The following is a 17,138-nucleotide window of genomic DNA, read 5'->3' as shown; positions in this document are numbered from 1 at the left end:
CTCGCGTCTTGTTTTACAGCCGTAGTATTTACCAGTTGTGAAAAATAGGTCGAAAAGTGTATGACATGGCTTTGGGGCCATTCACAAGACACGGATATCTGACAAAGTAGTATTGTGCTCTGCAAGATAAATCCACGTAATACGATTATCTGAAAATATCGATATACCGTCGCAGTGATAATGTAAATCACCAAATGTTTCAGATTTAGTAAATTTGGAACATTTGCGTCTTTGAAGAATAAAAAAATCCAAGCCTACTTGAATTTTGACGTTGCGATTGAATTGCGCGCATATCTTCTGCGCGTTACCACCGCCGCTGGATGTGGATTTAAAATGAGCGCCGCAATACAATTCCGTAAAGGTGAATAAATTGTTGTAGTCAAGTCTGGAAGGAACGAAACAGAAACAGTGTCATTGGAAAGGATTTCTGAAGAATTTATGGCGTACTTGATATGCGCCTCCTTTTTCATATTTTTTCTGGCGTTACGTCCCAACTGGCAAATAGCCTGCTTTTCTAATGATTTACAACTAAGTTCTTCCAAAGTTATTAACTGACAGCATTATTTTCTAATTGATCATTGATTAAAAATTGTCTTTTTTTTTTCAACTCGAAAACATCTTACACCGGCTGACTTCAAACACACGAGCCTCAGTATGGTCATAATGAATTGTTACGGCTTTTGGGCTCTTCCAGGTGTTTCCAGATGTTGAGGAGCCTTCCTCAGCCGAGTGGTTGGAGTCCGCGGCTACAAAGCAAAACCATGCTGAAGGTGTCTGGGCTCGAATCCCGGTCGGCAAGATCTTTCATAAATAAAATTTCCTTGACTTCCCTGGACATAGTGTATCATCGTACCTTCCACACGATATACGAATGCGAAAATGGCAACTTTGGCAAAGAAAGCTCTCAGTTAATAGCCCTTCCAGCTCATAAAAACACTACGCTGAGAAGCAAGCTTTCTCCCATTGAGCACGTAAATGCCAAGAAATAAAAGGTGCTTCCTGATCTTGTTTGCTTCGGCAGAAGGACCATAACTATTCAGTTAAATAAGCGCCGGTCTACATCCCTCCTGATTCGTATTGATATCAGATGTATGTCATACACGTAAAAAAATTTGCGGTAAAAACTCTTATCTTAGGGGGTCACCTTAAGCGCTCGCACCTGCAATTTTCAGCATACCAGAAATGCGCGTGATTTTATCATGTCTGTAGTCGAAATCAGATTGATGAATATAATTTCTGTCAAATGTACCAGTATTGTGGTGAGAGGTACTCTGGCAAATTCCACGGCAATTTTAAGAATGAGCATAGTCAGCTAAAATAGTAGTTTTAGCCAGAGAATTTGTTTATATAGAGAAGCACGAATTGTGAAACCGAAGGTTCCAATTGAACCGTCAAACGTGGTTCCAATCGAGCAAAATCAATGAGACTCAAAAAGATGTTATGCAAAAGAAACGATGAAGTTGTGTTAGTGAAAAGCGATACGTGAGTGACGTCATTGATAAGCTTGGTTTCTTATGGCGACTGACAAGATGACATGCACACTAAAATATTGTTTGAATGACCTCAATTATTGATAGTAATTGCAAATGTTGTTTATAAACAAAGTCAAAATCCTCTCCGCATTTCTCTAGTATAATCATATTCTCTGGTTTTAACTACAGAATGTTTTCCCTTGTAACTTTTTGCGATCGCATTTGTTGCACGTAAGGTGATTAAGGGCATAATGAAAACACGGGTCGAAATTGACACCCCCATATTCTCCAAAAAATATGCATAATTTCTCAAATTTTCATGCAATTTTTGGAATCTGTATTGTATATGAACTATTTAACGGTATAAAACATTATGTTCTACTTCATTTGTTCTTTCCCATTTGATTTTTGTCCTCAGCTTCAAATTGGTTTACAAGCAAGGTGGTTGTAATCTATTTTTGAGAAAAGTAACTAATCTAGAACATTTTTTATTGCTAATATGAAAGAGAGCTCTTCTGCATATCATAGCGTTTGCCACTAATTTATGATATATTTTTCTCTAAACTCCACGAAAGTGTTCATTTTGACCCGATACCTTTTTAGTTTTTACCAACCTTGCTTTTAACACAATTTTCTATGTAATTTGTCTGACATAAGATGTGATATTTTTCACCATTTTTGCAACACATCGTACTAATTACGAACTTGGTAACCAGCTTAGGGTAACTGAATATTGCAATCTTATGGTCTTAAAATATGCATTTGTTAATGTGTCCATTCTGCCCCTAATCACCCTACGTGTATATGGATTAAAACCATCCAGACTACACTGTTGGCTCACGGCTAAATAACCGGACTTAAGGAGTATACTATTCTAGAAATATATGTTCACTGTGACTGCTCAGCAGCATAATTAAAAATTAAAAACAAAAATCGCTTGAAATGCTGACCAGCTTGATCAAAGACGAAAAATAAGATCTCTAGGATAAGACTAAGATAAGCAAAATTGAATTTTAATTGCCAAATGGTACAATTTCAAATCAAGTCATCATCATTCATTTCCTGAGTTCTCGGAGCTGCTTCCGGTCTTCCGCTGCAAATCCCTTATGATGTCCGAGTCAGTGTTCTCATACGCATATGGACTATTCATCATCTATTGTAAAATAAATGGAAATAATCAGCAGATTCATAAATTGTGGTCATATTGATTCACATTTGTGGACAGGTTTTTTGCCGATTCATAAAATGTGGTTTTAGACGACGTGCAAATTAGTGAAAATTTTCAATATTGTGGGACCAGTGTAATTCAAACTAGAATATAGGAAAAATTGTGTTTGCAGTGATTCTGATGCATTTCTAATTGAAAAGGGGTTTATGACTTTCATAAAAGTAAATGTTTTTCGCTTCAAACAAACGCTTGAAAGTTAACTTTCAATCGTAGATACAGTATAAACTTTCTCAAAACCCTAAAATGGATGAAAAATTGATGATGAAGTCGTGATTTTAAACTATACGGTCAGCTCTCCCTAAATCGATATCGAAGAGACCATCCAGACAAAAAACGCATATTTTTCAATTTTCCAACTACTTTAAACATAAAAATTAGTGAAATTTGAATATTGACTTATATGACATTTTTGAAAAGTATTCACAACAATGTTAAATGTTCATACCCTACTTCTTCTTCTTCTTCTTGGTATTACGTCTCCACAGAGCTTGCTTCTCAGCTTAGTGTTCTTATGAGTACGTCCACAATTATTAAATGAGAGCTTTCTTTGCCAAAGTTTTCGCATTCGTATATCGTGTGGCAGATACGATGACACTCTATGCCCGGGGAAGTAATGGAAAATTCCGTTACAAAAAAGATTCTGAGCCGACCGAGAATCGAACCCAGACACCTTCAGCATGACTTGGCTTTGTAGCCGCGAAAAATGAACTCCTAATATGTGCAAAAAATGTGTTTTGCAATTCCTTATAGTAATAGGCTGTTTTTCATATCGCAATATGCATTAGTTTACATGGAGATCGCAGCAAGCCGTGCGCTCGAGCGGCTGTGTTTAGAATTTTCTGTCACATTTACTTCGGTTCCGTTTTTTTTTTAATTTGGCTGACGAATAATAGAATCGGCTGATGGTGGTATGCCAAATGAAAATTTTCTACGGACAAATGTGTTATAAAGTGATAAAAGTGTGTTTTCTTTCGCAAAGTTTAAAGTTATGTGATTCCGCTGGTGGTTCGGCCGGACACTCGCGAGTGTCATTTTGACAGGTGTTTTTTTTCATACTCGTTTATCATGATTCTGTTGGAAATACGCCACCCAGATTAAGTGAAAAGAGTATTATTTCGCGTCGCGTTGTACGTGTTAAATTTATTCGTTTTTCGCGTTTTGATTGCATAGCAGCGAGAGGATGGTGGGGTCGCCAATGCTTTGCGGCAGTTAAAAACAACCAGTCATCCACGCGTCGTAGGTATTCGTGTAAGAGACGAGCGATGATTTGCTGAGCGAATTTGAAGACAGAATTTGGTGAATTTATTGCGATATGTGGCCAATTAGCATGTAGGTTTTGAATATATGTAGATCTTAGATTAAAAAGATTGCACTAGATTTTAAGTGAATACTGTTGATAAATTTACTTAAACGTTTTTCAGTGGTGAAAACTAATATTTCTGGTACTACTTTGGTCGTATGAAAATCTGGAAATTCTAAAAAAAAAAACATCAAATACTAGGTATTTAATTTTCAGGTTTCTTGGAAACAACTCATTCGGCTTGCTTGATTTCTTAGGTTGTTTTTGATTTGAAATTTCGATGTCTGGCCCATAGTGGATAGTGAGTGAACGTCGTCATCAATATGGGGCTTGTTCCGTGTTCGTTACGCTAGCCTCCACCCAAGCGAACTGCTCTTATCTTCTGGTTTCGTGTCGTTCGTTGGAATTAAAATTTAAAATTGAATTGAAATCGAATATTTTATTTCATAGAGAGAGCGAACGAATCGCTAGGGGTTGTCTTGTCTGGCACAAGTTCGGTTGGAATCTTATCTGATTTCTGACCTGTTTGAGAATGCCTTCAGTTGGGCTAGAGAAGCTCATAAATCTTTTGTGATGGCAAATAGAGTTGGGATTTGAACCGTGGGGAATAACTAAGGGCGGGGATGTTTCAAATGTTGGAGGGTTGGAGCATCGATTCCATTCCGTTACTGAAGGTGTGTTTCGAAGGTGGATCCCCGAGGATTTAATATGAATTTTTTTTTTCTACGAGAAATTGTTTCGAAATAATAAATTTCTTTTGCGTAAAAAGGGGAACATTTATAATCATGTTTTGTAACACTTAACATGTAATGATTTGTATCAAATATTTTGTTTTAAAATATTTTAGGGGAATCCATAGAAGCATCGGTGGTTCAGTGGTAGAATGCTCGCCTGCCACGCGGGCGGCCCGGGTTCGATTCCCGGCCGATGCAATTAAATTTTTTAAAGTGAGGATACAGGGATGGGTAATATGTTAGTAGGGTTAAAAAGCGTGAGGCCGTAATTTTTTCATTCTAGATGGATGGAGGGGGTCGAAAATGTTCAATATTAGCGGTTCGCTGCAATATAAAATTTATGGTTTATTGTTCAGTAAAAATATTTCAAAACATATTCGATATGCTAATCTCCAATCCTTGTTTTAAGGTCAAACATCTCGGAATCCAAAGATAACCGTCAAAATGGCCGACTGTGCCCCTACTCAAGTTTTCAAAGGCACTAAACTGGAGAAATAGTTCAAAAACGGTTCTGATCTTCTTATTTTAAGCTTTCTGGTAGTGCACAAAGCCAAAATAAAAAAGTTCACTGTTGTTTGATGCTTTCTTCGCGTGATTTGTGCATTTGATGTTTCAGTGAAATCTTAGAAATTGATTCCAAACTGTTTCACCTTAATAAATCTTCCAATCGGACTAAAATTGCTGTGATGTTGTAATTATACCTAAACTACATTGCATCTTTATTTCTTATCCATCCCATATGGTCTAGTGGCTAGGATATCTGGCTTTCACCCAGAAGGCCCGGGTTCGATTCCCGGTATGGGAAATATTTTATATGCAAATTCTAATTTCTGTGCTGTTACAGTCAACCCTCCATTAGTCGATGTTCCATTACTCGATATCGACACATGGAACCATATCAAAAACATAAAATCATGGTTACATGGTCCCTTCAAACAGCTTTCCAAAGAATGCCTGTTCCGTGACTCGATATTTCCATGAGTCGATGGTCCCTTCAATATCGACTCATGGAGGTTTGACTGTACTTCAAAAGGACCAATTGTAAATAACACGGTACCGCTCAAACGTCAAATAACTTGTGTATCGGTCCATGCCTCTCTGACATGCGCCGATTTCTCTTCATCGATCTCTCTATTTCGCTAAAAACTTCGCTAAATTAGATAAATTTGTAGTATTTCTTGTTAATGAAGCAAGATATCAAGCATGTACTAGAATAAGGGCGTAAGTCGCATGATCGATTCCTCTTCATCGATCCTCTCTTCTGTTAATAAAGGTGAACAAGATGCGGGTTTGTTTGCACTTTTTCACCTCAGGACGCAAGATTGCATCGCTGCCTAGCGAAGAGAGGTTGACGAAGAGAAATCGATCATGCGACTTACGCCCTTATTCTAGTACACGCGTGATATAGTGATTCTCCATCCTACAGCACAAAATTTTGGTACGAAAAAAAAATCAGGATACGGCTCCATACTAAATTATTTTGCACAAGCAATTGCTACAATAATTGAATACCCTTATCAAAACCCAGTTTTGTCTATGAAAAAACTGTGTGCATCGGCCGGGAATCGAACCCGGGCCGCCCGCGTGGCAGGCGAGCATTCTACCACTGAACCACCGATGCTTCTATACAAATTTAGTAAACCAATACAACTTTTGCAATATTTTATTTGAAACAACATTTCTTGATGTTAAAACATTCAAATGATCTGCCAAAAAGAAGTTTGGTTTTAGATTTTCATGTCTTTACGTGGCAAAGTTACCCCAAAACCGGAAGTCGAACCTTTATTGAAAGAGAAATTATAAGTACATTCAAATAAAATTGTTATGCAATCTATTAATTGCGCAATATATAACTAAATCAGTATTTGTGTTAAAAAATAAAATACAAATCTTTATGACAGAACGCTGAAATAATCAGACTTTCTTCCAAAACACTATCAAAGATTATTATTTCGAGAAACTTTGGTTTCATGTTTCACCCTCGGAAATCCAATACACACTAGGGACGTTCCGATACTTCCGATATATCGGAATATCGATATTTTGCTTTCGATATTGGATATTTTGGTATCGATATTTCCTATTCAATATATCGGTGATATCGATATTTCCTTCCTATATATCGTACATTAATATAAAGAAATCAATTGTAAAGTTTTCTCCATACATATTTTATTTTTTGTATTTCAAATAGTTGGTACCGTTCGTTTTGTACTATAATGTACCTCAACAGAGGATGTATGGATATGGACATATATCGGCAGACTTGATAGAAACTCCTCTGCGATGCAAAGAGGAGGCGATTTTGCCGTTTTTCTGAGGAGTGAAAATTAAACTCAAAATTTTAAACACAGATCCTCTAGCGATTCAAGTGAGAGTGTCAAAAAAATGCGAGGATTTTTCCAGGTACTCTCTATCTCTTGTTGCGATGCTCACCTTTACTCACACTTCAAACGAACTCTTCAGTCTGCCGTCCGAACAAGGCAGTCCTCGGGGAGTTGTCAGAGCATTCTTTTTTGATGGAATTTTACTCTGTTGTGTTTTGTGCTGCATCTTCCTCGCTCATTTTTTGTCGCCTCTCTGCTTGGCATTTTTTCGCTCCCTCGTAAAGAGGCAAAGGCAGCACGCTGCTCTAGAGTATTTCACCGAACTCTAATGATGTTGAGGAGAATTATCAAGCCTGCATATCGGTTAAAATACCAATAATCTTGAATATCCGAAGATTTTTATTGACTCTTGGGAAACTAAATGCAGGTCACTAAGCGATATAGGATTCTTTCTCCATTCAAATCTATCATATGATATTCCGATATATCGATATTTTGAATCAATATATCGATGGTATCGATACTTTGATTCGATAATCGTATCGAATCAAATATCGATACTTCACAATATCGGAACGTCCCTAATACACTCCACCCTGAAAAGATCAATGTAAAGAATCATTTCTGACTGCCATTATTTGATGGATACTATTTCTTTCGTCATTCGACCCGACACTTTCGGCCTGACGAACTTTGAAAGCTATTGGCCATTCGGCCTAACGGCAAACTAGTTTTGGAATTTAGCGTTAGGCAAATTTGACCTGAACATCGATGTTACTGAATCGATTTAAATTGAATATGTCGAATCGATTCACCGATTTAATAGATTCAATTTGCAAGCGAATATGAAAATTTACAAAAACATAGTCTCAAAATAAGACCAAAAGCTATTTTACATGGTTTTAAATTCCTTCAATTAAATTACGTTGGAGATTAAAAAATATATATTAAACAATTCAAACTAAGGTTTATAGTTCATCAACTCATTAGAAAATTCTAATCAAGTTCATTCTTTTGAATCGAAACAAAACACCGAATGAAGAAAATCGATTCACTCGATTCTGAATGCTTCTAAAATCGATTTAAAAATCGATTGATTGGAACGAAAAAATCGATTTTCGGAACATCTATTCAAAATCGCCCATCGCTATTTGGAATTGAAACTGCATCGAACTCAGAGAAGAATCCAAAGATACAGACAAGAAGTAAACCAGGAGAAAGAAAGATTTAGGAAGAAGAGTAAATTTGTGTTGTTTTTTCATAAGGGCTTATCTGCATTCATCAATGCCTCTTCATCGTTGCTATCTTTGCGTTATTGCAGAAAACTTATTGTACCTGCCTTAAAAATTTCGATCATTACGAACGTAAACGGATTGCAAAGTTTCTGAAGACAACTTCCTCAAAGCACTCCTTTTACGAATTCCTATAAATATTTCTTCTGATTTCATAAATGTCACAATGTCATATTCATCAGTAGCGATTAAATAATCAATCTAGAGGCTTGTCAACGATTATAGAGATAAACGTATTTCACCAAAATATGTGGCATACATACTTACAGACGTGCAGAACTGCAGAATTATAGAAATATAGAAGTTCAGAAATACAGAAGTACCAAAGTAGAACAGCGCGTATGTAAGTACAGCAATAAAGAAGTACGGCAGTGCAAAAGTATAAAAGCACATTAGTACAGAAATAAAGAAATACACAAAAAACAGATGTACTGAAGTACAGAAATGCATAAGTAAGCACAAAAAACCAGAATTGCTGAGAAAAAAATTAAAAAAAAAAACAGAAGTACAGATGTACAGACATTAAGATAAACAAATATATAGAAAAAATGAATAGAAGTACAGAAATACAGATACACAACAATAGGTATACAAAAACAAAGAAACAAGTACAAAGTTTAGACATCCAGAATAAAAATGTATAGAACAAAAGTACATATAAGAGTAGTAAAATGTAACAGTTTAAAATTATGACAGAGGAAAATGATCAGTTATAGCACCTTCCCATATGGTCTAGTGGCTAGGATATCTGGCTTTCACCCAGAAGGCCCGGGTTCGATTCCCGGTATGGGAATATTTTTAATATTAAGGTGAATATGAATCGAAGCCAATTTTCAAATTTTCAAGAGCACGAATCTGGAGAACCGAACAACCCCGTTTAGGGTGAACTTAATCGATTGGTCACCACCAGCTTGTGATCGATTAAGTTTTAAGTTAAACGAATATTTGGTTCTCCAGATTTGTGCTCTTGAAATTTTGAGGTTTGACTTCGATTCATCTTCTTCTTAAACAATCGAATATTCCTGAGGTCCATTAATTACTTATTTACAGGCATTGCAGAATTCGCTCTCATTTGAGTATGAAGTACGATCAAAGTTTTAACAAGTCGGATAAATGGAAGCAGCGAACAAGAGCCCCAAAGAGAGAGCGATGATGAAAATCCATTTTTCTCGCTTGTTTACCGTTGGGGAGGGGTTTTTCTTTACTGGCATGATAAACAATCCACGTACTTCCAATAGCAATAGCGTACCCCAGGTTTGGAGCATGTTTAGAGGGATTTTATCATGCACTACTATCCCCTCAATCTGATCAAAGTTGTATCAGTATACGATGAACAGTCTCTTATAATGTGCAGCATATTGTGATAGTTACAGAGAGCGAAACACGAGAGATTCTCTCAATTTTCTCAAGATTCAATCCCTGCTTAATTATGTATTTACTTCATGTCGTCAATCAGAATTACGTATGGAGATTTTTGAATGCTTTTAATACTTAATTAATTATCAATGTACATAAATCATTAAGACGCATTATTGAGAATGAAGTTACTCCCCAAATAACAACTTTGTTCATAGAAAATTTTGAATAGGGGTTTTTCAGAAACCACGTGTTGCAAATTTCGGACATTTGAAATCAATCTTTGTCGCTCGAAAACTTTTGTTGCTCAAAATATAAAGTTTTGACTTTTTTACTTTTCGACATTTCTGTTATAGATTTAAACCACAATTTCTGTTGTAAACTTAAATCATAAAGGTCCTGTGGCGCAATGGATAACGCGTCTGACTACGGATCAGAAGATTCCAGGTTCGACTCCTGGCAGGATCGAATTGCTTTTTGTGGCGAATGTTACTTCTAGATTAAACTGGCCCAGCTTAGTATGAAAGAAAATTAAAGTTGTATAATTCCACGGGGCACCCTCCAGAATTATTCCTTAGAGTTAGAAGAAGACTTCCTGAAAGTTTCAGCTCAGATGGTCGTTCTATGAGCTGGCGCATTTGAATTGAAGTTAATATGGGATTTTCAGCTCAAACATATGGGATTTAGCGCATCATCTATGTTTGGTTCAGGAAAATCGTTGATCGCGTTCAATTGCACCCAGAATGTCAAAAACACTACTTTATACCATAGCAAACAATATTGTAGAAGGTTGTATCATGATTAAAATTGATAAAGTTGGTGTTTTAACTATTTAAAGTAGATTTGCTAAGCTCATGCTATACTGCTTTGTATTTCCTCAACATAGCCACTAAGCGCATCATAGCCACCTATGACGCTGGGCGAGCTGCTGCACAAGGCGCATGCCTATATGTGACTGTACGGGAGGCTGATCTAAGCCTAACTTTCAATAACTGAAATGGTTATAAAAACGAGCTTAAATCTAGATACAACCTTCTGCAATTATGTTCATTAGGGTATCAACTAGTGTATTTGTCATTCTGGGCTCAATTGAACGCGATCAACTAGTATACGGAACGAAACAGTGACTTTGGGTCAATTCTCAATATATTCGAAACGAATATTCCATACAAACTTCAAATTGAATGCGCCAGCTGGTGGAGCAACCAATCGAGTTGAAATTTTGTGAGCGCTATTTTCTTACCCTAAGGCACATATATAGGGGGTGCCCCGTTGAGTTTTACAACATTTTTGTTTTAGGGCCAGTCTATTCTAGATAGATAGATAACGCTCGTGCATGGGAGAGAGGCAATTGAGAGTAACTCTCGCTTATATATCTATCCGCTCACAATCATGATCCGCAACACATCATGAGTACCTGTTTATCATCTTCTGCTACAGCTCTGATTAGATTAGATCTACCCCATCTGGTATTGGTAAATAGAATTTCTTTCGCACGAATGAAGAAGCACCACAGTGGGCAAATGCCGTCGGTATTTCAATCTTTGAGAAATGTAAACCGACGGCCAGATGAAACGGTTTATATTCGTGTACGCATTATTAGTCACTGTACTCCAAACGCATTTCAAATAGAAATGACCCATAATAGTGGGAGACCCATGATAGTGTGACCACTGTATTCAATTGATAATATAAGGTAAAATATACATGTGTAAATGATTTGAAGCGCAAACAATTCGGCAAATGGTGGCCTTATAACTCCACAGTTTCTCACCCCTACATAATTTTGAATAGGGGTTTTTCAGAAACCACGTGTTGCAAATTTCGGACATTTGAAATCAATCTTTGTCGCTCGAAAACTTTTGTTGCTCAAAATATAAAGTTTTGACTTTTTTACTTTTCGACATTTCTGTTAATTAGATTTAAACCACAATTTCTGTTGTAAACTTAAATCATCAAGGTCCTGTGGCGCAATGGATAACGCGTCTGACTACGGATCAGAAGATTCCAGGTTCGACTCCTGGCAGGATCGAATTGCTTTTTGTGGCGAATGTTACTTCTAGATAGATAGATAACGCTCGTGCATGGGAGAGAGACAATTGAGAGTAACTCTCGCTTATATATATCTATCCGCTCACAATCATGATCCGCAACACATCATGAGTACCTGTTTATCATCTTCTGCTACAGCTCTGATTAGATTAGATCTACCCCATCTGGTATTGGTAAATAGAATTTCTTTCGCACGAATGAAGAAGCACCACAGTGGGCAAATGCCGTCGGTATTTCAATCTTTGAGAAATGTAAACCGACGGCCAGATGAAACGGTTTATATTCGTGTACGCATTATTAGTCACTGTACTCCAAACGCATTTCAAATAGAAATGACCCATAATAGTGGGAGACCCATGATAGTGTGACCACTGTATTCAATTGATAATATAAGGTAAAATATACATGTGTAAATGATTTGAAGCGCAAACAATTCGGCAAATGGTGGCCTTATAACTCCACAGTTTCTCACCCCTACATAATTTTGAATAGGGGTTTTTCAGAAACCACGTGTTGCAAATTTCGGACATTTGAAATCAATCTTTGTCGCTCGAAAACTTTTGTTGCTCAAAATATAAAGGTTTGACTTTTTTACTTTTCGACATTTCTGTTAATTAGATTTAAACCACAATTTCTGTTGTAAACTTAAATCATCAAGGTCCTGTGGCGCAATGGATAACGCGTCTGACTACGGATCAGAAGATTCCAGGTTCGACTCCTGGCAGGATCGAATTGCTTTTTGTGGCGAATGTTACTTCTAGATAGATAGATAACGCTCGTGCATGGGAGAGAGACAATTGAGAGTAACTCTCGCTTATATATATCTATCCGCTCACAATCATGATCCGCAACACATCATGAGTACCTGTTTATCATCTTCTGCTACAGCTCTGATTAGATTAGATCTACCCCATCTGGTATTGGTAAATAAGCGAGAAAATGGGTTTTACTTTACGAACAAATTTATCAAGCTTGTTTCAACTAGCGAGACATCATGAACCGATACAGATGGGATGTTTTTCTTCACTTGATTTGATCGCGCTTCGAAATTAAATAAGTACAAATTGTACAATACTTTATTTGATTCATTGCTCATTGCCAAAAAAAAAGTTTATTGTCAGAAGTGGGATTCGAACCCACGCCTTCAGAGAAGACTACGACCTGAACGTAGCGCCTTAGACCGCTCGGCCATCCTGACTGATAAAGAAGTTTCTTTTGTTACCGACCACGGTGGATAGCGCTCACCTTCGATTCGTCTACAATGTAGACCAGCTTCGCCCGAACTTTTGGCAAACACTCAAAAAGTCATCGTCGCACGCATTACCTGTAACGAGAGGATAGAAAATAGGACAGAATAAATTTCAGATGCCAGACTGAGAGCAAATAGAATTTCTTTCGCACGAATGAAGAAGCACCACAGTGGGCAAATGCCGTCGGTATTTCAATCTTTGAGAAATAGAAACCGACGGCCAGATGAAACGGTTTATATTCGTGTACGCAATGCCACTTCTGGATGAATCGTCGTGAGCACATTTAATCCAAGGTGTGTTTATTCGTTGGTAGAAACCGATTCGGACTTTGTGTACGATTGGTGACCGCACTCCACGTGGAGTTTGCCGCGCTGGTTTTTCAGTGTGAACGGCCGTCGTTCATCATCACTGCACTGCACTGTCCGAATCGAAGCAGGCGTCGATGGCGTCGTTGTCGGGTAGAGCGACGCGACGTTTCTTTCTCGTTTTTTTTTGTATGTCTTTGGTAGTTTCCGGAGACGACGATGACGGAACGAAGCAATTCACGAAAATATTCCCCGCGTCGACTGTATCTCTTTTCATTTTTATCTCAAGCCGTCCATCAGATCCCCGCTCTGACTCTTTTCATGCCGGAAAATCAAGGCGAAGTGCTTCAAAATGCACTTATGGGGTAAAACAGGCGAATTGCAGTAAAAATTGGGGTAAAACTTGCCCGCATAAACTGGAACCATGCCGGTACTATAACCCAAACTATCCACAACCACTTATGACAGTATCTCAACAGTACCACACAACATCCAAAGTAACAATAAACGGACAGTACCGCAAACAATTTCAACAGTCTGGGAAATGGTAATTGGACAAATAACAATGTGGGAATAGGCGGTTAATTTATGTAACCATATCAAAATGGAGAATATCTCGAACATTTTTTTTCGAAGGCTGTTTGCCAAACTTTGCATAAATTGTACATTCTTTGTCTAATCCACTGTACGGCAAACAGTTTACATAAAATTAAACCATAACATTCTAATGAATAGTGAACATTGAATTTGTGGATTTATATGCTTCTGGAGCAGTGGCGCGGGAAGTGGGTAGGACAGGTAGGACGTGTACTACGCACGAAAAAACTTGGGTAGGACAGTTAAAGGATTGTCCTACCCACGATTCATCAAAAAAAAAAAAAAAAGATCAAAAGAAAGATTGTAAACTAACTCAAACTATGTAGATGAAAAACCGAATTTAGTACTATACCATTTAATTCCACTAGAGTTTGTATCTTTTGACATTAACTTAAAGTATTTCTCATCTGTCAAATATACATAAAACTCGATCAGCGACTTAAGATACAATAAGGTATTTGATGGAGTTTCTGCGCGATAAAACATTTTTCAAGCCTTTTCAGTTTCTCTCTGTTCATCCATTTGTTATCTGGGAATATATGAGGAAATTAGAAACGTCACTGGTTGTACACACTTAGATTAAATTACTGGGGCGGGTAAAATTTTGCTGGGTTTTGGAACTACCGAAAAAGCCAGTAAAATGAAAACTGCCGTCACGCGTAATTGAAAAGCAAATTTCACCATGTTTTATTTTTTATTGATATATGATATAAAAAGATATCTCTCTGCAAAATTTCAGTGAAAAATCTCTGTTTTTCGATTTTTGACATTTATTTTTAGTTTACTGACTTTTTCGGTAGTTTCAAAACCCAGTTTATTTTTACCGAACAGATTAAGTGTGTAAAAGCAAGCAGTTTGGCCTATTTTTTATTTTATTAGGGTAGGTGTACCAGTTATGGACATAGTGGTTCCCTATTTCGCCATACGTGATGACTTTAATGTCTTCAAATTTTGAAAACTTTTGTTTGTTGTAGTAGTTAGATTTAAGATGTATCTTAATATTAAAACATTCAAAAAGATTTCAAATTGAAAAGTTATCAAAATTTCACATATGGCCAAATAGGGAACCACTATGGCCATAACTGGTACACTTTCCCTATTTCATTTAATAAAATTGTTATTAAAAGTTTAAAAGGATATACATTTAAAGAATATTCATATTTTTTCAATGTATGATAACAAAAGTTGATCGAATGAATAATGCCATAGGCAGCACTAGTATAAGGTTTTTTTTTTAGAGACTTGTTCTCTGTTTTAATGCAAGTCTTTAAAAAGTCTTTATTTTTATTGAAGCGTCTCTAAAGAAACTATTTTATCTAAAATTGTCTAAGAAATCTCTTTTTCCTTATTCTGCTCCAAGAAACCATTGGAGACAATAACTGGTTCAACAGGCTCTTCAAGAATTGCTTCTAAAATTCCCAGAAGAAAAGCTTCAAGAATAATCATAGTGAATTTATTCAGTATATTTTCAGGGTTTCCTACAGGGATCTCTCCAGAAATGCTTTTACCGATTCTCCCAGAAATTCTTTCAGAGATTTTTCAAAAGATTCTAAGGAGAATTTCTCTAGAATTCGATCAAGGAAATCCATTATAACTTCATATTAATTAGTTATTTCCTCAGGTATTACTTTGTTGTTTTTCCTTAAATATTCTATAATTTTCTCAAGTTATGTTTTCACTAATTCTTCAACCGAGTTGTGACTCTAAGCGATCTTCAAAAGATTTCTACAGAATTACTTTCGAGGAAATTCATAAAGATAGTCCAGAGTGTTTGAAAACAATAGCTCAAGAGTTCTTTTTTTTTCAAGAAACCCTGCAAGAATTCCTGCACCTGTTCATGTAGGTTCCTTCAAGAGTTCATCCACGTTTTCTCTCAGAAATCCAAAAAAATGCAATCTTCAAAAGTTTGTTTCAATTTTCCCACCAGTTTATACTACAGCAATTTTTCCAATTTTTCCTCCGATTATTCCTTTACAAATTAGAGATTCTGTCCAATGTTTTTCAGTTATCTTGGTAAATTATCAAGGAAATCTTCCTCAACTTCCTCAAGAGCCCAGAAGTTATATCAGAGAACCTTGTTCATCAAGGGTTACTTTTAAACTTACCCCTGTTTCAACAGAGGTTACCCTAGGATTAACTTTAAAAATAGCACACGGATTTATTTTCCAGAAGGAATTCTTAGGCATTTCCCTAGGAACATTCCTCGAAGAATTCCTGAAAAAAAAACTTTCAAGACTGAAGCTAAGTTTTTGCTGATTTGCCCAAGAACTGAATGGGTCAAGAAATTTCTTACAGAGAGGCCTATTTGAAATGAAATTTCTTCTAAACTGCGTACAGTGATCAAAGAAATGTGATTCTCTTGAACATATTTAGAAGCAAATCGAGATTTGCGGTTACTTTTCTTGTCATCAGATAAGCGATTACGTTTCTTGTCATCAGCAAACCAGACTTTACTTGAGAAAATCTCGAATAATTTTGCGAGGAATTTCTCTGGAACAATTGCTGAAGGTATCTTTAGAGAAATCCATAAGTGAAATCTTTTATGAATACTGAAAAACTAGTTTCAAGGAAAATTTATGGTGAAGCTATCGATTGAATTTTTAAAGATGTTTTGACCGGGAATATTGGAGGATGTCTCAAGAAAATCGATGGATAAAATCTTAGAGGAGTTAGGACTTTCTTGAAAAATGTCTCAAAGAAATTTTGGAGGAATTCAGATGATTTCTGAAATATTCTTTGGAGAATTTCCATTTCTGAGGTTCGCTCCCCCTCCAAATAAAATTCTTGGAGAAATACCGTAGGGAAATTAGTGGAGAAATTCATTGGGACATAATCACTAAATTAATTCCTTTAGACATTTCCGAAGGAATATCTGAACATTTGGGAAAATAGCTTGATAAATATCTGATGGAAATTTCTAGCGAAAATCATGAGAGAACACATACAGTAATACTTGTCGTAATGTCACTAGGAGTTCTTAAAAACGTATTTATTCTTAGACATATTCCTACTCTGATACTATGAAGAAACAAACTCATATCTCCTGGCTCCTATTAGGTTTTGTTCAAAAAAGCAGACGGTCTTCTATGAATTGTGTTGCTTTTTTTCTATTGAGCGAAAAAATCACCTAAACATTTCGTTAGAACGCTTAAAAACAGAAAAATTTCCTTGACTCAACTCAAAACCGATTAAAATGTCACTTACACTCTTTGCGTTTGAGCTCCT

At 36.5% G+C, this 17,138-nt stretch overlaps 8 non-coding genes across 8 annotated transcripts; 6 read left to right on the top strand and 2 right to left on the bottom strand.

The window, feature by feature from the left end:
• Nucleotides 1-4,861: 4,861 nt before the first annotated feature.
• On the top strand, nucleotides 4,862-4,932 carry Trnag-gcc. Its single transcript has one exon. It is a non-coding gene; the product is annotated as a tRNA-Gly (tRNA).
• A 535-nt stretch (nucleotides 4,933-5,467) lies between these two features.
• Nucleotides 5,468-5,539, top strand: Trnae-uuc. Its single transcript has one exon. It is a non-coding gene; the product is annotated as a tRNA-Glu (tRNA).
• A 745-nt stretch (nucleotides 5,540-6,284) lies between these two features.
• Nucleotides 6,285-6,355, bottom strand: Trnag-gcc. The gene has a single exon. It is a non-coding gene; the product is annotated as a tRNA-Gly (tRNA).
• A 2,719-nt stretch (nucleotides 6,356-9,074) lies between these two features.
• Nucleotides 9,075-9,146, top strand: Trnae-uuc. Its single transcript has one exon. It is a non-coding gene; the product is annotated as a tRNA-Glu (tRNA).
• A 958-nt stretch (nucleotides 9,147-10,104) lies between these two features.
• On the top strand, nucleotides 10,105-10,177 carry Trnar-acg. Its single transcript has one exon. It is a non-coding gene; the product is annotated as a tRNA-Arg (tRNA).
• A 1,491-nt stretch (nucleotides 10,178-11,668) lies between these two features.
• Nucleotides 11,669-11,741, top strand: Trnar-acg. The gene has a single exon. It is a non-coding gene; the product is annotated as a tRNA-Arg (tRNA).
• A 677-nt stretch (nucleotides 11,742-12,418) lies between these two features.
• Nucleotides 12,419-12,491, top strand: Trnar-acg. Its single transcript has one exon. It is a non-coding gene; the product is annotated as a tRNA-Arg (tRNA).
• Nucleotides 12,492-12,876: 385 nt separating this feature from the next.
• Nucleotides 12,877-12,959, bottom strand: Trnal-cag. Its single transcript has one exon. It is a non-coding gene; the product is annotated as a tRNA-Leu (tRNA).
• Between the last annotated feature and the right edge of the window lie 4,179 nt (nucleotides 12,960-17,138).

This window comes from Aedes aegypti, chromosome 3 (assembly GCF_002204515.2).
Source record: "Aedes aegypti strain LVP_AGWG chromosome 3, AaegL5.0 Primary Assembly, whole genome shotgun sequence".
NCBI lineage: Eukaryota > Metazoa > Arthropoda > Insecta > Diptera > Culicidae > Aedes > Aedes aegypti.
This window is presented reverse-complemented; position numbering and strand designations above follow the sequence as displayed.